The following is a 24396-nucleotide window of genomic DNA, read 5'->3' on the forward strand; positions in this document are numbered from 1 at the left end:
GCAATAATGAGTAGAGAATTTGTAGATATGATTATGTAGACTTGAGCAGCAACGTGTAGCCCCAAGGGCCGGCTTAGTAAGATAATACTGAGTTGGGACTTTATATATACTTGAATTGTTGACAGGAGCAATTGGTAGCCCCCAAGGGCCGGGTCATTACAATGTGATGAGTCGGGTCTTCAATAAGGTGAGCAAAAAATGACTTTGCATTAGCCCCCAAGTGCCATGGTGCATGCTGGCAGTAACATGGGACTTGCATATTTTATGTAATCTCAACTTGAATAATGTAGCCCCCAAGTGTTGGGTCGTCAGCCTGCAGCGACTCGGGACTATTCCTCGAATAATATAGCTTATCATTCCTGTGCAGTTAGGGTGATAACCCAAAAATTTGAACACGCAATGTTCTTTCTCCATTGTTATATATGGTCGGCTTATGATATCATAAACTGGAAAGTGTCGTGGAATTGTCACGGCAGATGTCCTAGTGTGAGGACTTAGTCGTGAGGCCAACGCATCTATGTGGTAGCTTGAGAGGGGTTGATCGGAATCGAGAGACGCAACACAAGACAAGGGTTTAGACAGCTTCGGGCCCTGGGAAACATCATCCAGTCACAACCCTACATGTTGTTTGTGGCTAGGTCTCATTATGCTCATGACGGAATCGCCGCATAAACCGGCTCCCCTTTAGCTGTGTCTAGCCTTAGAGATTATTTCCTTTCCCCTTTGGGGTGCCCTACCCCTCCTTATATATGTTGAAGGGTGTGACGCCCGGGTAATCAAGCTACAGTAACCCTCTGGTAATGATGCCACGTCACCTCGATTATTGTTGATAATCTCGTGTTAGCTCGGAACCGAACCAAATTCAAATTTGAATTAAAGTCAAAACAATTAAAGTTTTCAAAAGTTAAAACTAAATTGTCCCTAATGTGTCTAATAATCCATAATAAATGCTGGTGAAGAAATCATCTCTTAATAAAATACCTAAATGCACTAAATAAACTAAAACAGTAGCAAAAATGATTATTTAAATGCTTTAAAATGATAAACAATTACAAACTAATATATTTAGGTGCCAAGTTAATTGTGGCAGGGTATAATTCCTATTACCAATTTAGGGATCATTTTTGTACTTCACAAAACTAAATTACAATGAGGAATAAAATAAAACAGAAAAGAAAATAAATAAAAAAAACAGAAAACAAACACAACCAAAAAAAAGGAACCCCCCCCAAAAAAAGGAACCCCCCCCCCCCGCTGGGCCGAAGTGGCCCAGCTGCTCAGCCGACCAACGGGCCGCCCCCCCGGCCCAGCCGGCCCACCCCCCCCTACCCCCCCCCTAACCCCCCCTCGCCCCTCCACCCCCCCACTCCTCTCCCCTCTCCCGATCCGATCTGGGGGCAGGATCGAACCCCCCCAGCGCCCGAGGCCGCTGCCCCTGACGCCGCCCCGACGGCCGCGCCCCGCCACCCGGTGCTGCCCGACGCCGCTTGCCGTTGCCCGTTGCCCGACGCCGCTTGCCGTTGCCCGTCGACGCCGTTGCTTGTCGCCTCCCCGACCCCGTCGCTGGTGCCGTCCCAGGCCGCCGTCAACGCTCACCGGAGCCCCACGCCGCCACGACTGCGTCGCCGCCCGTCGTCCTCGTCTCCCCCTCGCCGGGACGCGACCTCAACTCCTCCCCGAGCCACTGCCAGATCCCTACGCCCCCCCCCCTTGTGAGCTCCCCTTCTCCTGGCCCAGTCACCGTGCGACCGCGTCGCCCCGCTCACCGCGGTCGGGCCGCTCCCTGGCCGTGCCCGTCGCCCCGCGCCAACGCGCCTCGCCTCCCCTGCTTCCTGCAGCCTCGCCTGCGTCGTCCAGCCGCGCCCGCCGTGGACCTCTGGTCGCGAACGGCTACGTCCGGCAGCGCCTCCACGCGCGCCTTGGCTGCCCTATGCGCGCCTTGGCCACGCACCTCGCCCTGCCCCCAGCCGCGCCTGTACCCCTCCTCGACGCCGTTCAAGCCGCCCCGGTCGCCGCCGTCGACCGCCGTCGCGCGCCTGGCCCCAGGCCGCGCCGCGCCCGTGCCCCCTGCTGGCCTCTCCGAGGCCACGACCTTGCACCACCATGCCGGGCTACGGCCTCCGTCGGCGGCCCCTGTTGCCCCGTTCGGTTGCACGGGCGCCCGCGGCCGTTAGCGCCCGCTAACCACGCCGGTTAAGGCTCCCCCTAGGCCACTGACAAAATGCCCCCACGGCCCAGGACGATTTTTTTTAAAAAAAAGAGGGAATAAAAAAATAAAAATAAAAATAAATAAATTTGATTAATTAATTAATTAAATTAATTAAGTTAATTAACCCTAATTAATTAATCTAATTAACCTGTTAGCTTAATTAAACAGTAATTAGTTTAACTAAACCCTAATTAACCTAACAGAGTATGACAGGTGGGTCCCACTGGACCCACGCGTCAGTTTGACCCAGTCAACCCCTGTTGACTGCTGATGTCAGCATGACATCATGCTGATGTCATAAATCTATTTTTGAATTAATTAAATAATTAATTAAATTCCAGAAATTATTAAAATCTTTAGAAAATCATATCTTTTAATCCGTAACTCGGATGGAAAAACTTTGTACATGAAAGTTGCTCAGAATGACGAGACGAATTCGGATACGCAGCCCGTTCGTCTGCCACGTGTCCCTAGCATAGTGAACCTGCAACATTTCACCTCCGGTTCATCTGTCCGAAAACGCGAAACACCGGGGATATTTTCCCGGATGTTATCCCCCTTCACCGGTATCACCTAATACCGCGTTAGGGCACCCCTAGCACCGTTACTTGCCTTGTCATGCATCGTTATGCATCTGTTTGCATTATATTTATTGTTTCTTCCCCCCTCTTCTTCCGCTAGACACCGAGACCGACGCCGCTGCTACCCAGTCCGACTACGGAGTTGACGATCCCTCTCTCTTGCCAGAGCAACCAGGCAAGCCCCCCCCTTTGATCACCAGATATCGCCTACTCTTCTCTATACTGCTTGCATTAGAGTAGTGTAGCATGTTACTGCTTTCCGTTATTCCTATCCTGATGCATAGCCTGTCCTTGCTACTACTGTTGTTACCCTTACCGCTATCCTACTGCTTAGTATAGGATGCTAGTGTTCCATCAGTGGCCCTACACTCTTGTCCGTCTGCCATGCTATACTACTGGGCCGTGATCACTTCGGGAGGTGATCACGGGCATATACTATATACTCTACATTGATACATTACCTGTGATACTGTTCGGACATGGGGGCTGAAGGGGCAGGTGGCTCCATCCCGGTAGAGGTGGGCCTGGGTTCCCGACGGCCCCCGATGGTTACTTTGAGGCGGAGCGACAGGGCAGGTTGAGACCACCTAGGAGAGAGGTGGGCCTGGCCCTGGTTGGCGTTCGCAGATACTTAACACGCTTAGCGAGATCTGGGTATTTGATCTGAGTCTGGCCATTTGGTCTATACGCACTAACCATCTACGCGGGAGTAGTTATGGGTATCCCGGCGTCGTGGTATCAGCCGAAGCCTTCGTGACGTCAGCGACTGAGTGGCGCGCGCCGGATTGGACTGGAAGGCCACTAGGCTAGGTCTGCTTTCGGTCGCGTTCGCAACGTGCAGGTGTGCTAAGGGCGATGGGCCCAGACCCCTGGGCGCTTAGGTTTAGACCGGCGTGCTGACCTCTCTGTTGGTCTAGGTGGGGCTGCGACGTGTTGATCTTCCGAGGCCGGGCATGACCCAGGAAAGTGTGTCCGGCCAACTGGGATCAAGCATGTTGGGGTATGTGGTGCACCCCTGCAGGGAAGTTAATCTATTTGAATAGCCGTGATCTTCGGTAACAGGACGACTTGGAGTTGTACCTTGACCTTATGACAACTAGAACCGGATACTTAATAAAACACACCCTTCCAAGTGCCAGATACAACCGGTGGTCGCTCTCTCACAGGGCGACGAGGGGAGGATCATCGGTTAGGATTATGCTATGCGATGCTACTTGGAGGACTTCAGTCTACTCTCTTCTACATGTTGCAAGACGGAGGCTGCCAGAAGCATAGTCTTCGAAAGGATTAGTTATCCCCCTCTTATTCTGGCATTCTGCAGTTCAGTCCACATATGATACCCTTACTCCATTTGATACCCATGCATATGTAGTGTAGCTCCTTGCTTGCGAGTACTTTGGATGAGTACTCACGGTTGCTTTCTCCTTCTCTCCCTCTATCCCTTCTACCTGGTTGTCGCAACCAGATGTTGGAGCCCAGGAGCCAGACGCCACCGTCGATGACGACCCCTACTACACCGGAGGTGCCTACTACTACGTGATGCCCGCTGACGACGACCTGGAGTAGTTAGGAGGATCCCAGGCAGGAGGTCTGCGCCTCTTTCGATCTGTATCCCAGTTTGTGCTAGCCATCTTATGGCAACTAGTTTAACTTATGTCTGTACTCAGATATTGTTGCTTCCACTGACTCGTCTATGATCGAGCTCTTGTATTCGAGCCCTCGAGGCCCCTGGCTTGTAATATGATGCTTGTATGACTTATTTTATTTGTAGAGTTGTGTTGTGATATCTTCCCGTGAGTCCCTGATCTTGATCGTACACGTTTGCGTGTATGATTAGTGTACGGTCAAATCGGGGGCGTCACAAAGGGGCAGGTTACATGTAGATTCCAACTCGGATTAAGACTTCAACTATTTTGACTTATCTTCATGGGCTTCTTAACATCTTGGGCTTCTTAACGTATCGGGATTGTTAACCCCATGCGACTTTGTCTGCCGGGTTATGATTGTCTGCTGGGTTATGACTGTCTACCGGGTTATGACTGTCTGTCGGGTTATCATCTAACTTAACACCTGTCGGGTTATCATCTGTCTTAAAACCTGTCGGGTTATCATCTGACTTAACATTTGCTGGGTTATCATCTGACTTAACACCTGCCGGGTTGTCATCTGACTTAACACCTACCGGGTTATCACCTGACTTAACATCTGCCGGGTTATCAAGTCCCAGCCGGGTTATAACTTCGGTGGGGTCATACCGCGGGGTATATCCCCGACAGAAGGGGTAATATCCCAAACCTTAGAGCAAAAAGTTTCTAAGGAAATTTAACATCATGATGTGTTGGCGACTTATAGTCCAAAAGCCAGGCCGGGTTAATAAACACTGGATATTTTGTTATCATATACTGGTCGACTTATAGTCAAAAGCCGGGCCGGGTTAATAAACACCGATGAATTATAATCATATAGATTTATAAGCCTCATCAAATAAGCCTCAAAAATCGGTCAAATAAAAACAAACGAAAAACGAGGCTTTTCATGGGCTGCCAGGCCGAAAGTCGAGTGCTTTCACGGGCCGCACGGCCGCTGAGTTAAACCTATATATAAACCTTATAAGATGGACCTCACATAACCAATCATCATTTTAACTTTGACAAGTTCAGTGTCTGAATAAGATTGACTTGTCAAACATTCGGCGGGTCATTCCAGGATTACCTGGGCGGAGTGGCTTACTTAAAAAGGCAGGATAACCCGGGGTTTTAGGTGAATACACCTGGCTTCCAAGCCTGGATTTTAAGCCTATTACAAGGGTTATAAAAACTCTTTGTTCTTTAGAACAAAAGAGCCCCCAAGCAATTTTTTGAGTTGTGCTCAATGGGCACCTATGTTTGAGTTGTGCTTTTGCAACAGACTCTCTTTTGTCCCTTTAACCTGGGTATCAAGCCCCCAAGTGTTTTGTAAGCATGGCGTATAAGCCGGATCAAAGGGTAATCATAGCTTCTCTCAATGAACAGGAAGCCCCCATGTGACCATGATAAGATAAGCCCATAAGGCAGGATACCCATGTTTGAACCGTGCATCATGGCAGCAAGTTCTCTTTGGCAACCTTTAATTTTTCTGAGAACTTGAACTTGCGAGAAATAAATTATTTTTGAACCGGAATTTCAAACCGGATATTGAAAATTTCAAAGCTTTGTGAGAGACCAATTTACCTTGAGCCGGATTTTAAACCAGATATTGAGAACTTCAGCGCTTTGTGTGAGACAGATTTTCCTTGAGCCGGATTTTGAACCAGAATCCTTTTTTTAAGCCGGAAATTTTCTGACGGCCTTTAAACATTTGCTAATAAGGTAATAGCCTCCAGGGCCAGGTTATTTTTCCCTCCAATTACCCCGAGTTCTTGAATTCACTAAACTGGCCAATTCTGCCGAGTCATGTCATTGTAGCCCCCGAGTCTTAAGATGACTCGAGGAGTTGGCTTGAGATTCTCCGTATTTGACCGTGACATAAACCGGTATCAATCATTCAACATCTCAGTGATATAATAGTCCCTTTTGCAGCAGATAACTTGTCGTGCTTTGGAGAACTTGCAAGCCAGGGTAATTGTTCTTTTAAAGAAAACAATATGAAATATAAAAATATATTGGATGGATTTCACCTGATATGTTAGGCCAGAAATTATCCACCGCGGAGTTGATGATCACCATGGTGAAGCTGAAAGCAATCACGGTCGAGTCAGCCGTGGGAGCAGACAGATAAGTCGGTCACGACGTTTGTAAGCCAGTGCGGACGGAAAGAGTCGACAGCGGCGTTGTAAGCCGGTGTGGACGAGAGAGTCGGACGCGACGTTGGAAATGGCACGGACGCAGGCAAGTCGGCCATGGGCACGGACAATGAGTCAGTCGCTTGTGTTGATGTAGCGGGGGTGGCAATTTGCATAGGACGAGCGCTAGTGCAAAAATAATATTTGCTCACACCCTTTTGCAACACCTTTTTGTAAGGAATAATGATCCTGTGAAAAAAATCATACACCAAGTAATTGTTCTTTGATGAAATCAATATGTGTTAATAAAATAATAGGATGGACATCAACTGATTTATTTAGACAATGGAAGATCCGCGTCTGTGAATAACCTCTAGTAACTTCAACGGTGTTTTAGCCGCCCTCTCCGTTAGAGACAAGGCGGTACTAACGAGACCATAGTGAAGGTGGAGGCTTTAAAGCGTTGGAACCGGGCGGCTTAAAACGGATCCTCTGGGTCATGTTGACCCCCCCCCTTTTTTTTGAATTGCCGGCTCTACTATGGCCGGCCCTCCTACCTTCTCCAAGGTTGATTCCTTTCCTTTTTCTAAAAGTAGGCTGAAGTATCGGGGCGGCCTGTATGTGCATCCAGGTCAGCGGCTCCATGCGGGCACAGGATAGCACGACCTCCGGTGTGTTATTATAAATCGGACCGTACGACGGCAACCCGTACACATGTCCGCTGGATGGTACGATAATAATGAATACTAACGCTGCTTCGGTAGTATTGATGGTGCGTCTGTCTGAATTGGGCGCTCGACAATTTGTTGGAAGCGACACAATAAACGCCATCAAATAACTATGGAGCTGAACAGTTCTTGGTGCTTCACGTGGGATACCTTTCAACTTTATTGGAGCTAGTACTACTGGCTGATCAAATTCTTTGGTTAGCTGTTTCTTCCACAATGGGTTCTTTATTTTCTTTCCCTATCTAATCTGCACTTATTGTTTCTCCTCAGCTCTTGAACTTTCCTCAGTCTATCGCCAGCAAATACTATTGAAAAGGCCACTTCGAGTTTTCTCCATCCCATAATCTTGCCTTGGCGAGCCTTGAAAAATACTTGAGCCTGCTGCGATACGCTACTAAGCTGTTGCTCCGACCTTCTGCTTCTTCTCCGAGGATGAGTGTGACTTGTCTCTAAGCCGGGACGCCCAGGGAGCAAGTGTAGCGACTTGGCGTCTTCACCAGGTAGGTGTGCGAGGCGATGGTCGGCATCCGATGGTCCGCCTGCTGTCGGCAGTGTGAGGCAGAACAGCCGGGTCGCCGTAGGGGTGATACGTCTCCGGCGTATCTATAACTGTTGATTGTTCCATGCTATTATATTATCTGTTTTGGATGTTGATGGGCTTTATTTACACTTTTATATTATTTTTGGGACTAACCTATTAACCCAGGGCCCAGTGCAAATTGTTGTTTTTTGCCTATTTCAGTGTTTCGCAGAAAAGGAATATCAAACGGAGTCCAAAGGGAATGAAACCTTCGGGAGCATGATTTTTGGAACAAACGTGATCCAGAGGACTTGGAGTGGATGTCAAGAAACGAACGAGGCGTCCATGAGGCAGGGGGCGCGTCCTCCCCCCTCGTGGGCCCCTCATGGCTCAACCGACCTACTTCTTCCTCCTATATATGTTCACATACGCTGAAAACATCCAGGAGCACCACGAAACCCTAGTTACACTGCCGCAACCTTCTGTACCCAAGAGATCCCATCTTGGGGCCTTTTTGGGAGCTCCGCCGGAGGGGGCATTAATCATGGAGGGCCTCTACATCAACTCCATGGCCCCTCCGATGATGTGTGAGTAGTTTACTTCAGACCTTCGGGTCCATAGTTATTAGCTAGATGGCTTCTTCTCTCTCTTTGGATCTCAATACAAAGTTCTTTTCGACCTTCTTGGAGATCTATTCGACGTAACTCTTTTTGCGATGTGTTTGTCGAGATCCGATGAATTGTGGGTTTATGATCAAGTCTATCTATGAACAATATTTGATTCTTCTCTGAAATCTTTTATGCATGATTGGTTATCTTTGCAAGTCTCTTCAAATTATCAGTTTGGTTTGGCCTACTAGATTGATCTTTCTTGCAATGGGAGAAGTGCTTAGCTTTGGGTTCAATCTTGCGGTGCTCGCTCGCAGTGACAGAAAGGGAAACGACACGTATTGTATTGTTTCCATCGAGGATAAAAAGATGGGGTTTATATCATATTGCTTGAGTTTATCCCTCTACATCATGTCATCTTACCTAAGGCATTACTCTGTTCTTATGAACTTAATACTCTAGATGCATGCTGGATAGCGGTCGATGTGTGGAGTAATAGTAGTAGATGCAGGCAGGAGTCGGTCTACTTGTCACGGACGTGATGCCTATATACATGATCATGCCTACATATTCTCATAACCATTCGCTTTTCTATCAATTGCTCGACAGTAACTCGTTCACCCACCGTAATACTTATGCTATCTTGAGACAAGCCACTAGTGAAACCTATGGCCCCCGGGTCTATTCTCCATCATATAAGTTTCCAATCTATTTTATTTTGCAATCTTTACTTTCAATCTATATCATAAAAATACAAAAATATTTATCTTATCATTATTATCTCTATCAGATCTCACTCTCGTAAGTGACCGTGAAGGGATTGACAACCCCTTTATCACGTTGGTTGTGATGTTCTTATGTGTTTGTGTAGGTACGAGGGACTTGCGTGTGGCCTCCTACTGGATTGATACCTTGGTTATCAAAAACTGAGGGAAATACTTACGCTACTTTGCTGCATCACCCTTTCCTCTTCAAGGGAAAACCAACGCAGTGCTCAAGAGGTAGCAAGAAGGATTTCTGGCGCCGTTGTCGGGGAGTCTACGCACAAGTCAAGACATACCAAGTACCATCACAAACTCTTATCCCTCGCATTACATTATTTGCCATTTGCCTCTCGTTTTCCTCTCCTCCACTTCACCCTTGCTGTTTTATTCGCCCTCTTTTTCCGTTCCCCTTCCCTTTTCCAGTTTGCTTGTCTCTTGTTTGCCGCGATGGCTTTACCTAAAGGTTTTGATCCTCACCTTAAATGGTTGGAAGAAATTGAAAACAAAGTTAGAAGTTTTATGTCCTTGCAATTTGAGCATAATATTTTCTTCAGATACGAGCTTAAAGGACAAAAAAATTATGGGATACATGAATAAAGAGCTCGATGATATGTCTAAAGAATTTTATGGTCTGAAATCTCAGTTCGCTCATCTTGAGAACTTAATAGCCCAAATTTCGGATAAGCAGGCCACCTTAGTTAATAAGATGGCCGCCAAACCGGAAGAATTTGATGATAATAAGGGTGAAGATCTAAAAGTGATTGATGTACCTCCTATTAAATCTTTGGTTTGCAATATGAATCTTGATAATGATGGGACTGGAGATGAGTCAACTTTAGTTAGAAGGCGTCCCAATGATTCAGAGTTTTTAGATCTTAATGCAAAAATTGATAAAAGTGGGATTGGAGAGGTCAAAACTTTAAATAGCAATGAACCCACTATCTTGGATTTCAAGGAATTTAATTATGATAATTGTTCTTTAATAGATTGTATTTCCTTGTTGCAATCCGTGCTAAATTCTCCGCATGCTTATAGTCAAAATAAAGCTTTTACTAAACATATCGTTGATGCTTTAATGCAATCTTATGAAGAAAAGCTTGAATTGGAAGTTTCTATCCCTAGAAAACTTCATGATGAGTGGGAACCTACTATTAAAATTAAGATTAAAGATCATGAATGCTTTGCTTTATGTGATTTGGGTGCTAGTGTTTCCATGATTCCTAAAACTATGTGTGATTTGCTAGGTTTCCGTGAATTCGATGATTGTTCTTTAAACTTGCATCTTGCGGATTCCACCATTAAGAAACCTATGGGAAGAATTAATGATGTTCTTATTGTTGCAAATAGGAATTATGTGCCCGTAGATTTCATTGTCCTTGATATAGATTGCAATCCCACATGTCCTATTATTCTTGGTAGACCATTCCTTAGAACGATTGGTGCAATTATTGATATGAAGGAAGGGAATATTAGATTCCAATTTCCGTTAAGGAAGGGAATGGAAAACTTTCCTACAAATAAAATTAAATTACCTTATGAATCTATTATGAGATCCACTTATGGATTGCATACCAAAGATGATAATACCTAGATCTATCCTTGCTTTTATGCCTAGCAAGGGGCGTTAAACGATAGCGCTTGTTGGGAGGCAACCCAATTTTATTTTTGTTTCTTGCTTTTTGATTATGTTTAGTAACAAATAATTCATCTAGCCTCTGTTTATATGTGGTTTTATGCTTTTAATTAGTGTTTGTGCCAAGTAGAACCTTTGGGAAGACTTGGGGAAAGTCTTTGCGATCTTGCTGTAAAAAACAGAAACTTTAGCGCTCACGAGATTTGCTGCCATTTTTATTGGAGGGTGATATTTAGTTAATTATTTTTGCATATTATTAATAGATAAATTCCTCACGTCCGGAAATTTAGTTTAGAATTTTGGGGGTTTCGGAAGTATTCGAAACCTACAGATTACTACAGACTGTTCTGTTTTTTGACAGATTCTGTTTTTCATGTTTTGTTTGCTTATTTTGATGAATCTATGGCTATTAATAGAGTTCATAAACCATAGAAAAGTTGGAATACAGTAGGTTTAACACCAATATAAATAAAGAATGAGTTCATTATAGTACCTTGAAGTGGTGGTTTGTTTTCTTTTACTAACGGAGCTCACGAGATTTTCTTTTAAGTTTTGTGTTGTGAAGTTTTCAAGTTTTGGGTAAAGATTTGATGGATTATGGAACAAGGATTGGCAAGAGCCTAAGCTTGGGGATGCCCAAGGCACCCAAAGGTAAAATCCAAGGACAACCAAAAGCCTAAGCTTGGGGATGCCCTGGAAGGCATCCCCTCTTTCGTCTTCGTCCATCGGTAACTTTACTTGGGGCTATATTTTTATTCGCCACATGATATGTGTTTTGCTTGGAGCGTCTTGTATGATTTGAGTCTTTTCTTTTTAGATTACCAAAATCATCCTTGCTGTACACACCTTTTGGGAGAGACACACATGAATTGGAATTTATTAGAATACTCTGTGTGCTTCACTTATATCTTTTGAGTTGGATAATTTTTGCTCTAGTGCTTCGCTTATATCTTTTAGAGCACGACGATGGTTTTATTTTATAGAAATAATTGATCTCTCATGCTTCACTTATATCATTTTGAGAGTCCTTTAGAACAGCATGGTAATTCACTTTGGTTATAAATTTTAAATGCTAAGAGAAGTTGGATGCTTGATAGATTGTTTTGAGATATAAAGGTGGTAATATTAGAGGTGTGCTAGTTGAGTAATTGTGCAATTGATGAATACTTGTGTTGAAGTTGGCAAGTGTCGTAGCATGCATGTATGGTAAACGTTGTGTGACAAATTTGAAGCATGGGGTGTTCTTTGATTGCTTTCCTTATGAGTGGCGGTCGGGGACGAGCGATGGTCTTTTCCTACCAATCTATCCCCCTAGGAGCATGCGCGTAGTGCTTGGTTTTGATGACTTGTAGATTTTTGCAATAAGTATGTGAGTTCTTTATGACTAATGTTGAGTCCATGGATTATACGCACTCTCACCCTTCCATCATTGCTAGCCTCTTCGGTACCGTGCATTGCTCTTTCTCACCTTGAGAGTTGGTGCAAACTTCGCCGGTGCATCCAAACCCCGTGATATGATATGCTCTATCACACATAAGTCTCCTTATATCTTTCTCAAAACAGCCACCATACCTACCTATTATGGCATTTCCATAGCCATTCCGAGATATATTACCATGCAACTTTCCACCATTCCATTTATTATGACACGCATCATCATTGTCATATTGCTTTGCATGATCATGTAGTTGACATCGTATTTGTGGCAAAGCCACCATGCTTAATTTCTCATACATGTCACTCTTGATTCATCACAATCCCGATACACCGCCGGAGGCATTCACATAGAGTCATATTTTGTTCTAAGTATCGAGTTGTAATTCTTGAGTTGTAAGTAAATAAAAGTGTGATGATCATCATTAGAGCATTGTCCCATGTGAGGAAAGGATGATGGAAACAATGATTCCCCCACAAGTCGGGATGAGACTTTGGATGAAAAAAATAAAAAATAAAAAAAGAGGCCATGAAAAAAGTCCCAAACAAAAAAAAGAGAAAAGGAGGGAAGGGACAATGTTACTATCCTTTTTCCACACTTGTGCTTCAAAGTAGCACCATGATCTTCATGATAGAGAGTCTTTTATTTTGTCACTTTCATATACTAGTGGGAATTTTTCATTATAGAACTTGGCTTGTATATTCCAATGATGGGCTTCCTCAAATGCCCTAGGTCTTCATGAGCAAGCACGTTGGATGCACACCCACTTAGTTTCTTTGATGAGCATTCATATATTTATAGCTCTAGTGCATCCGTTGCATGGCGATCCCTACTCCTTGCATTGACATCAATCGGTGGGCATCTCCATACCCCATAGATTAGCCACGTCAATATGAGACTTTCTCCCTTTTTGTCTTCTCACACAACCTCAATCATCATATTCTATTCCACCCATAGTGCTATGTCCATGGCTCGCGCTCATATATTGCGTAAAAGTTGAAAGAGTTTGAAAAGGCTAAGTATGAAACAATTGCTTGGCTTGTCATCGGGGTTGTGCATGATGGGAGCATTTTGTGTGACAAAAATGAAGCATGGACAAACTATATGATTTTGTAGGGATAAGTTTTCTTTGGTTATGGTATCTTGATAAGACATAATTGCTTGATTAGCATACTTGGAGTATTACTATTATTATGTCAACAATAAACTTTTATCTTGAATCTTTCAGATCTGAACATTCATGCCACAATAGAGAAAATACATTGAAGAACATGCTAGAAATCATTCCACATCAAAAATTCTGTTTTTATCATTTACCTACTCGAGGACGAGCAGGAATTAAGCTTGGGGATGCTTGATACGTCTCCAACGTATCTATAATTTTTGATTGTTCCATGCTATTATATTATCTGTTTTGGATGTTAATGGGCTTTATTTTACACTTTTATATTATTTTTGGGACTAACCTATTAACCCAGGGCCAGTGCAAATTGCTGTTTTTTTGCCTATTTCAGTGTTTCATAGAAAAGGAATATCAAACGGAGTCCAAACGGAATGAAACCTTCGGGAGCGTGATTTTTGGAACAAACATGATCCAGAGGACTTGGAGTGGATGTCAAGAAACGAATGAGGCGTCCACGAGGCAGGGGCGCGCCTACCCCCCTGGGCGCGCCCTCCCCCCTCATGGCTCAACCGATGCACTTCTTCCTCCTATATATGTTCACATACCCCGAAAACATCCAGGAGCACCACGAAACCCTATTTCCACCGCCGCAACCTTTTGTACCCAAGAGATCCCATCTTGGGGCCTTTTCCAGAGCTCCGCCGGAGGGTGCATTGATCATGGAGGGCCTCTACATCAACTCCATGGCCCCTCCGATGATGTGTGAGTAGTTTACTTCAGACCTTCGGGTCCATAGTTATTAGCTAGGTGGCTCCTTCTCTCTCTTTAGATCTCAATACAAAGTTCTCCTCGACCTTCTTGGAGATCTATTCGATGTAACTCTTTTTGCGGTGTGTTTGTCGAGAACCGATGAATTGTGGGTTTATGATCAAGTCTATCTATGAACAATATTTGATTCTTCTCTGAAATCTTTTATGAATGATTGGTTATCTTTGCAAGTCTCTTCGAATTATCAGTTTGGTTTGGCCTACTAGATTGCTCTTTCTTGCAATGGGAGAAGTGCTTAGCTTTGGGTTCAATCTTGTGGTGCTCGATCCTAGTGACAGAAAGGGAAACGACACGTATTGTATTGTTGCCATCGAGGATAAAAAGATGGGGTTTATATCATATTGCTTGAGTTTACCCCTCTACATCATGTCATCTTACCTAAGGCGTTACTCTGTTCTTATGAACTTAATACTCTAGATGCATGCTGGATAGCGGTCGATGTGTGGAGTAATAGTAGTAGATGCAGGCAGGAGTCGGTCTACTTGTCACGGACGTGATGCTATATACATGATCATGCCTAGATATTCTCATAACTATTCGCTTTTCTATCAATTGCTCGACAGTAATTCGTTCACCCACCGTAATACTTATGCTATCTTGAGAGAAGCCACTAGTGAAACCTATGGCCCCCGGGTCTATTCTCCATCATATAAGTTTCCAATCTATTTTATTTTGCAATCTTTACTTTCAATCTATATCATAAAATACCAAAAATATTTATCTTATCATTATTATCTCTATCAGATCTCACTCTCGTAAGTGACCGTGAAGGGATTGACAACCCCTTTATCACGTTGGTTGCGAGGTTCTTATTTGTTTGTGTAGGTACAAGGGACTTGTGTGTAGCCTCCTACTGGATTGATACCTTGGTTCTCAAAAACTGAGGGAAATACTTACGCTACTTTGCTGCATCACGCTTTCCTCTTCAAGGGAAAACCAACGCAGTGCTCAAGAGGTAGCAAGGGGACGAGGCGGGGCCAGGCCACAGCGGCGGCTACCGGTGCAAAGGCGATGACGCAGGTCATGGAGACAGCTATAAGAGCAAGGGCGAGTGTCGGTGTCAAAACCGGCGGATCTCGGGTAGGGGGTCCCGAACTGTGCGTCTAGGCCGGATGGTAACAGGAGGCAGGGGACACAATGTTTTACCCGGGTTCGGGCCCTCTTGATGGAGGTAAAACACTACGTCCTGCTTGATTAATATTGATGATATGGGTAGTACAAGAGTAGATCTACCACGAGATCAAGGAGGCTAAACCCTAGAAGCTAGCCTATGGTATGATTGTTGTTCGTCCTACGGACTAAAACTCTCCGGTTTATATAGACACCGGAGAGGGCTAGGGTTACACAGAGTCAGCTACAATGGTAGGAGATCTACATATCCGTATCGCCAAGCTTGCCTTCCACGCTAAGGAAAGTCCCTTCCGGACACGGGACGAAGTCTTCAATCTTGTATCTTCATAGTCCAGGAGTCTGGCCGAAGGTATAGTCCGGCTATCCGGACACCCCCTAATCCAGGACTCCCTCAGTAGCCCCTGAACCAGGCTTCAATGACGACGAGTCCGGCGCGCAGATTGTCTTCGGCATTGCAAGACGGGTTCCTCCTCCAAATACTTCATAGAATATTTTGAACACAAAGGTAGTATCCGGCTCTGCAAAATAAGTTTCCACATATTGCCATAGAGAGAATAATATTTACACAAATCTAATCTGCTGACGTATTCCGTAGCGTGACATCACACTACGGCCAAGTCTTTATTCGAATTGTTTTACTGTCCCACCTTTGCGCGTTTAGCAAGGCGGTTTCCTTCGCACGTCTTGTTAAAGCTGAGATCGTGTCCCCTTATTCCGGGATTCTCATCAATACAGGTGTGGGTAACCCAATCGCGCCATTGATTACGGCGCTTGGGAGATAAGCGAGTTTTACCAGGCTGGTGGGGGCGCATAGTCGCGTCCACCCATATAAGGGGATAAGGATCCACCTTTTCACCCACGCCCTCTTCCTCCTTTGCCTATCCATTTCCGCGCACTCGAGCTCTAGCGCCCAAGTCCGCACACCCCACCTCAACCTTCTCCATCCATGTCCGGAGCGAGAGGCAAGTGGATGGTCTCCTCCGTCATGGAGGGACACATCAAAAAACTGAGGAAGGCCGGATACTTGTCTAACGGCATTGCGCACCGGCTTCCCAAAGAGGGGCAGCTCATCCCTACCCCTAGGCCCCATGAGAGGGTGGTGTTCCTCCCCCATTTCCTCCGCGGACTGGGCTTCCCTCTCCACCCATTTGTCTGGGGGCTCATGTTCTACTATGGCTTGGATTTCCACGATCTGACCCCGAACTTTGTCCTCAGTATCTCGGCATTTATCGTCGTGTGCGAGACTTTCTTCTGCATCCGCCCCCATTTCGGCCTATGGCTCAAGACTTTCAATGTCAAGCCGAAGGTGGTGCGCGGCACCCAGGCGGAGTGCGGAGGCGCCATGGTGGGTAAGATGCCCAACGTCCTATGGCCCGAGGGCTCCTTCATGGAGTCCCTAAAGGGGTGGCAATCGGGGTGGTTTTACATCACCGAGCCGCGCGACCCTGAATGGGTCGCAGCCCCCGAGATCCAATCCGGACCCCCTACGCGGCTCACCTCCTGGAAAGAGACGGGCCTGTCGTGGGGTAAAGAAGGAGAGCTGACCGGACTCCAAACATGCGTCCAAACCCTGGTGGACAAGAAGCTCAAACTTGTCAACGTAGTCCAGGTTATGCTCATCCGCCGGATCCTCCCGTGTCAACAACGGGCTTTCAACATGTGGGAGTTCGACCCGGCGCAGCACCGAACTCTGAGCAGGCCCTTCGACACGATGTACGAAGATGCCTGGAAGGTGCTTTTCAAGGGCGCCGAGGCCCCCGCATCCGCTACCGAGGATCGCGGATTCAGCACGCAGCATCGCGCTCGTGCGGTAAGCTGTTTTTACCTTTTACAGGGTATTAGTTTTTCATAGTTTGACTCCATGCAGGATCTAAGCTCCCTTACCTTTGACAGGATTGGCAGGAGACGTCCGGATAGATCAACTGTCCGGCTCCTTTGCCCGAAGGCCCAGCGGACGCTCGCTTGGCAAAGCTGCTGGTTCTGGCACCCTATGTGGTGCCGGAGAAGAAGGCCAAGAAGAAGGCCACGGGGACTCGAAAGAGTGCCCGGCGCCAGGAGGTGTCGGATTCATCATCCGACGACTCCAAGGCGCACTCCTCCCATGAAGACGAGGAGGAGGAAGAAGAGACCTCTCCCCCTCCAGCGGGGGGAGGGAAGAAAAGGAAGGCCGCCCCAACCGGGGAGGCCGAAGGGTCCAAGAGGGGGAAGACCCCTCCTCCGGACTACTCCACCAACGCCGACGACGGCGAAGAGGAGTGGCCGCATAGGGCCAAGCCCCTGGCGAGATCGTAAGTATCCGGATACCAGAGTGATTCATAGTATTCCCCTATTGCACAGCTTTTCCTTATGTCGAACATGATTGTGCAGTCCGCCCAAGGCCGGGCTCGACGAGTCGTCGAGCGGCTCCCTGGATTCGTCGGATGTGAATTCGCTTCCGACGGCTTCCTCCCCGCACCCTACGGACAGCGCCGGGGTGGCGTCCCAACAGGTTCCAAGCCAGGAGGAGGTGGTCCTGGAGGCGCCGCAAGGCAACCTCCCGAACTCCAGGCGTAAAGGAGATAGAACCCCCAAGGGCTCCAAGTCCGGCCTTGAGCCGGACACCACGCCGGAACCTTCAACGGTTCTGGACTTCGGTAGGCAGCCTCCTTCCAAGAGGAGCAAGCCTACCGAGCCGGTGACCTCCGTCCAACCGGAGGCACCGGACAATTTGCTAGAGACGCTTAACGGCGCCTCCATCGACGAGGAGCACCGCACTATTATGAGTGCGGTGATCCAGAAGGTTCAGTCCGCCAAGAGCGGACTGACTGAAGCCTGTGCCAGCCTTCTAACAGGCTTTGAGGTAAGTAAAGAATATGTAAAAATATTACCACATAGACAGTAGCCCCTGATGCTCTATTCGGCGTTCGGAAAGAAAAGCTGAATAGAGGATCTAATAACATTCGCAGGAGTCTAACATAATCAAGTCAATATGCGTATGCAGGCTTCGTTGCTGGCCTCCGCCGCACTGACTGCGGAGGTGGATACGCTGAAGCAGAACCTCGAGTGGTCCGAGCAAGAGCTTGGCCTAGCCAAGCAGCAGCTCGAGGAGAAGGAAGGTAAGAAATACCTTATTAAAATATGTGAAAGGTGCAATTGCAAAAAGTGACAGGATTAACGCGGCTATTGTAGGGGCCACAACTGAGGTGGCGACCCTTAAGCAAGCATTGTCTGAGGCCGAAAAGAGGGCGGCCACGGAGCGCACCGAGCGGGAGAAGCATGAGACGCAGGTTGGCGAGGTGCGGCAAGAGCTCCAGGCTCTCATGAAAAAACATGAGAGTTTGGAGCTTGACTCAAAGACGCGAGAGTCTGAGCTCGCGGCAGTCATTGAAGATGCCAAGTCTGCCAAGGCCGAAGCCCAGAAGGCCCTCCAGGAGGTTGAGGCAATAAAAAAGATAGCGGCGGGTAAGGCATTCTTTATGCAAAGCAAGCACGTAAAAGTGAACTACTTGTCACTTACCCGAATCCGGAGCTCTCCAGGAGCATTCGCAGACTTGCCTCGTAGCGTGTCGGATGCCGCCGCCTTCTATCGAGCCGAGGAGGGAAGCTCAACGGAGAAGGTGTTCTGGTCTCAGTATGCTGAGGCCGAACACCCGGTGCCCTTAAGCGACCAGCTGAAACAGCTGGTCGAGCTCCATAAGGTGGCTGAACAGGCCATGAAGGGCCTCATAGTCCGGCTGTGGCCTGGAGAGGCCATGCCTGGGAGCTACTTCGGGCTGGTGAGGCGGCTGGTGGAGGCCTGTCCAAGGCTCGAAGTCATCAAGCGCTCTGTATGCATCGAGGGTGCCCGTAGGGCGCTTGCCCGTGCGAAGGTGCACTGGGGCAAGCTGGATGCTGAGAAGCTTGTGAAGGACGGGCCACCGCCGGGCAAGGAGCATCGCAAGCCCGAGATGTATTATGAGGGCGTTCTGAAGGGTGCCCGCCTTGTGGCGGATGAATGTTCCATGAATGTAATTTTTCAGTAAACTCGCTCGTTTTGTCCTGTGTGCTGAAAACTTGTTCATGTGCGCTAAGCAATGCTTTTTGAATTTAAAATATTACCTTCTGTGCGCCCATTTATCAAATTTGAGAGATGGCGAGTCATCGGCTTCTGCCCCCATGGCACGAGTGCTGGGGTGTTCGGGATAAACATGAGCGCTCTTTTTCCCATTCTTGGGTCCTTCGAGGGTGGCGCTCAACACAACGAACAAGGCAATCAGACTATAATGCTTGAACACTCTCACTTAGCCATAGAATTCTATAATTTTAAATTTTGGCGAAGCCCCTAGTGTTCGGAACACCGAGTTTGGGGCGCTATCCACGCCTAGGCCGGACAAAGCCGACTCCTCGCTCTAAGCGGCATAAGTCTTTAGGGACTCGAAAACCTCTCGAACAGCGACCAGCTCTCGCCTCATCATGACGGTCAGTTTTAGCTTTCTCTACTGAGGTGCTTAGCCCAGCTCAACTGGGGCACAATCGCAGTAGTTCTCCTAGTGCTACCTTAGCCGATATAACGGAACGTAAGGTACCAAAACATAGGAGCCGGGCAAACCCAACTATTGACCCAAGACATGATTCGGAGCCGATGCATATAATGCTATAAGTTCGGGGTGCCGCACTTGTGAAAGTGTTCGGACTTCTCACACCATGTTGTGGGGTACTTAAGCCCCTGGCGTATTAGACGTACCAAAGTGTACGTGTGCAGCATGTCATTAATGAACATATATTCATAAAAAAGAGTAATGCAATAATAGACGGAAGCTATGCATTGTTTATTTAAAAAAGGCTGCGATCAAAGCAGGACGATACAAATAGTGCGATAAGCAAAAGATGGGACTATCAAATATGTCCTTTCCAGGGGCGAGCTGCGGAATGTTATGCGAAACAGGTATACTGCTCGTTATAGAGACCACCTTAGAGTTCCGTAGTGCGGCGTAGCTTTCTGCTTCCCTGGTTGTATCATTTGTGCGGCAATTCTACGGCTGGACAAGCCTTCTGAAGAATGGAGTCCTGAAAATAAGAGAAAATTAAGAAAATCGGCAGCCCCTAGTGTGGTTTAAGCCGCGTTTCGGGCGTGCCGTGATGGTGCCCCTCCCCCTGTGCCCATGGTATTTCCAGAGCGTAGTTATGTACACGCAGCACTGGTTTCGCAAGTTTGTGAGGGCTGGGGTTGAGGCCGCATTGTTACGCTTGCTCTGAACGTGCCGGGCGGTCTTGGTGTAGGTTACTCCGGGCACGCTTGATGGTGTCTAGAAGTTTAATGGCCGGACTAGAGAATTTCCTTGAGAGGCTGCTTTGTACTTCCGCTGCGATAGCCGCCGTATGCTCCTCCGTTCGGAGAGAGCGTTCGGTGTTTCCATTGACCGTGATGACGCCTCGAGGGCCTGGCATCTTGAGCTTGAGGTATGCGTAGTGCGGCACCGCATTGAACTTGGCAAATGCGGTTCGCCCGAGCAGTGCGTGATAGCCACTGCGGAACGGGACTATGTCGAAGATTAACTCCTCGCTTCGGAAATTATCCGAAGATCCGAAGACCACTTCAAGTGTAACTGAGCCTGTTCAGTTGGCTTCTACACCTGGTATGACGCCTTTAAAGGTCGTTCTGGTGGGTTTAATCCTCGAGGGATCGATGCCCATTTTCCGCACTGTATCCTGATAAAGCAGGTTCAGGCTGCTGCCACCGTCCATAAGGACTCTAGTGAGGTGAAATCCGTCAATAATTGGGTCTAGAACCAATGCGGCGAATCCGCCATGACGGATGCTAGTGGGGTGGTCCCTTCGATCAAAAGTGACCGGGCAGGAAGACCATGGGTTGAACTTTGGGGCGACTGGCTCCATCGCGTATACGTCCCTTAGCACACGCTTCCGCTCCCTCTTGGGGACGTGGGTTGCATATATCATGTTCACCGTCCGCACTTGTGGGGGAAAACCTTTCTGTCCACTGTTGTTCGGCGGCCGGGGCTCCTCCTCGTCATCGCTATGCAGCCCCTTGTCTCTGCTTTCGGCATTTAACTTGCCTGCCTGCTTGAACACCCAAAAATCCCTGTTGGTGTGATTGGCTGGTTTTTCGGGGGTGCCATGTATCTGGCATGAGCAGTCGAGTATTCGGTCCAAACTGGACGGGCCCGGAGTATTTCTTTTGAATTTCTTTTTCCGCTGACTGGGTTTAGAGCCTCTGAATCCGGCATTAACTAATGTATCCTTAGCGTTGTCGCCGTTAATGCGGCGCTTTTGCTTGTTGCGACGCGACCTGCCACTGCTGTCCTTGGTATCCGAATTACCAGGGCTCTTGGTCATGTTATTGCTGCGAGCTAGCCAGCTGTCTTCTCCCGCGCAAAAGCGGGTCATAAGTGTCGTGAGGGCTGCCATAGATTTCGACTTTTCCTGTCCTAGGTGCCGTGCAAGCCACTCGTCGCGGATGTTATGCTTGAAGGCTGCTAGGGCCTCTGCGTCTGGACAGTCGACAATTTGATTTTTCTTGGTTAGGAACCGTGTCTAGAATTGTCTGGCCGATTCCTCTGGCTGCTGAATTATGTGGCTTAGGTCATCGGCGTCTGGTGGTCGCACATAAGTGCCCTGGAAATTGTCGAGGAATGCGGTTTCCAGGTCCTCCCAACAACCAATTGATTCTGCTGGCAAGCTGTTAAGCCAATGCCGAGCTGGTCCTTTAAGCTTGAGTGGGAGGTATTTGATGGCGTGTAGGTCATCACCGCGGGCCATGTGGATATGAAGGAGATAGTCCTCGATCCATACCGCAGGATCTGTTGTGCCATCGTATGATTCGATGTTCACGGGTTTGAAACCCTCGGGGATTTGATGATCCATTACTTCATCTGTGAAGCATAGTGGGTGTGTGGCGCCTCTGTATTGGGCTACATCACGACGCAGCTCAAACGAGCTTTGTCTACTGTGTTTGGCCTGACTGGATTTATTGTATCCGGCGTGACGAGTAACGTCTCGTGCCGTGGGGCGCCCACATGATCCGTAGATCGATCTTGTTTGCCTTGCCTTGTCCTCCAATATATCTCGCAGGTCTGGCGCATTTTCCCATGCCTTGGTATTTTTTGAGCGGCGCCGGGGTGCGGCTTGAGTGGAGGGCCGAGAGACCTCTCTGTCGCGGCCACGGGGTGGCCGGTCGGCCGCATCATGCGCTGGTGATGTAGGTTTAGGTGCTTCCTCCTCTAATTGGGGTAGCAACCTGCGCTTTGGGTAGCTCTTGGAGGGGCGTTCGAGTTCATACTCTTCGGCCGCAAGGACTTCAATCCATCTGTCGGCTAGCAAATCTTGATCAGCTCTAAGTTGTTGCTGTTTTTTCTTGAGGCTGCTCGCCGTGGCCATAAGCCTGCGTTCGAAACGCTCTTGTTCGACGGGATCCTCCGGCACGACAAATTCGTCGTCGTCGAGGCTTGCCTCGTCTTCGGAGGGAGGCATATAATTATCGTCCTCGACCTCTCTGTCTGCCGCTCTCTCATGAGGGCTGGCTTCTCTATCCTCCTGTGCTGAATCTTGCTGGAGGTGGTTGTCTTCGGCACTGTCCGGGGTGTTATTATCTCCCGTGCCGGAATCACCGTTTTTGTTTTGGCGGGATTTAGAGCGGCGCCACTGACGCCGGCGCTTAGGCTGCTTCTTGGAGGGGTCATCCTCCGTTGTTCCATCGCCATTGCCTTCTTTTAGGGTGTCCACCATGTATATATCATACGAAGAGGTGGCTTTCCAGTGCCCTATAGGCGTTGGTTCTTGATCGTCTCCTGCATCAGCGTCCATACCGTCGATGTCTTCGGAGTCGAAGTCGAGCATGTCAGTTAAATCATCGGCAGTGGCTACGAAGTGGGTGGAGGGTGGACTTTGAATTTCTTCATCATCTGCATCCCAACCTTGCTGACCATAGTCCAGCCAGGGCTCTCCTGACAAAGAGAGAGACTTTAGTGAATTTAGAATATCGCCGAAGGGCGAGTGCTGAAAGATGTCCGCGGCGGTGAACTCCATGATCGGCGCCCAATCGGGTTCGATCGGTCGGGGCGCGGAGGGCTCGGAGTCTGGAGAGGAGTCCGGCTCCTTGGAGTCACGGGCTTCGAAGAGAATAGGGCTGGTGTTCGGCTCGATCGCTGTAGAGATTGCAGCCCCCGAGGCGGTGTCTAACCACCCATCCTCGGTTGGTGTGATCGGCTCCGAGCTAGGGGTCGGAGCGGACACAGGTGCAGCCTCCAGGGCACTGTTCGGCGGCAGAGCTAAATCATGCCCATCGTGACAGTGCGGCGTGCTCGGCTGTGGCTCGAATCCGTCGAAGATCAAGTCTCCGCAGATGTCGGCCGTGTAGTTTAAACTTCCAAATCTGACCTAATGGCCAGGGGCATAGCTTTCGATCTGCTCCAGATGACCAAGCGAATTGGCCCGCAGTGCAAAGCCGCCGAATACGAAGATCTGTCCGGGGAGAAAAGTCTCACCCTGGATCGCATCGCTGTTGATGATCGAAGAAGCCATCGGGCCTAAAAGTGAAGACACAGAGGAACTCTCAATGAAAGCACCAATGTCGGTATCAAAACCGGCGGATCTCGGGTAGGGGGTCCCGAACTGTGCGTCTAGGCTAGATGGTAACAGGAGGCAGGGGACACGATGTTTTACCTAGGTTCGGGCCCTCTTGATGGAGGTAAAACCCTATGTCCTGCTTGATTAATCTTGATGATATGGGTAGTACAAGAGTAGATCTACCACGAGATCAAGGAGGCTAAACCCTAGAAGCTAGCCTATGGTATGATTGTTGTTCGTCCTACGGACTAAAACTCTCTGGTTTATATAGACACCGGAGAGGGCTAGGGTTACACAGAGTCAGTTACAATGGTAGGAGATCTACATATCCGTATCGCCAAGCTTGCCTTCCAGGCCAAGGAAAGTCCCTTTCGGACATGGGATGAAGTCTTCAATCCTGTATCTTCATAGTCCAGGAGTCCGGCCGAAGGTATAGTCCAGCTATCCGGACACCCCCTAATCCAGGACTCCCTCAGCAAGGCCTTGGCCACAGAGGCCAGTTGACGAGGCGGGTTGACCGCAGCGGCTCGGCGCG

The sequence above is a fragment of the Triticum urartu genome, chromosome 1 (genome assembly GCF_003073215.2).
Source record: "Triticum urartu cultivar G1812 chromosome 1, Tu2.1, whole genome shotgun sequence".
Lineage (NCBI taxonomy): Eukaryota > Viridiplantae > Streptophyta > Magnoliopsida > Poales > Poaceae > Triticum > Triticum urartu.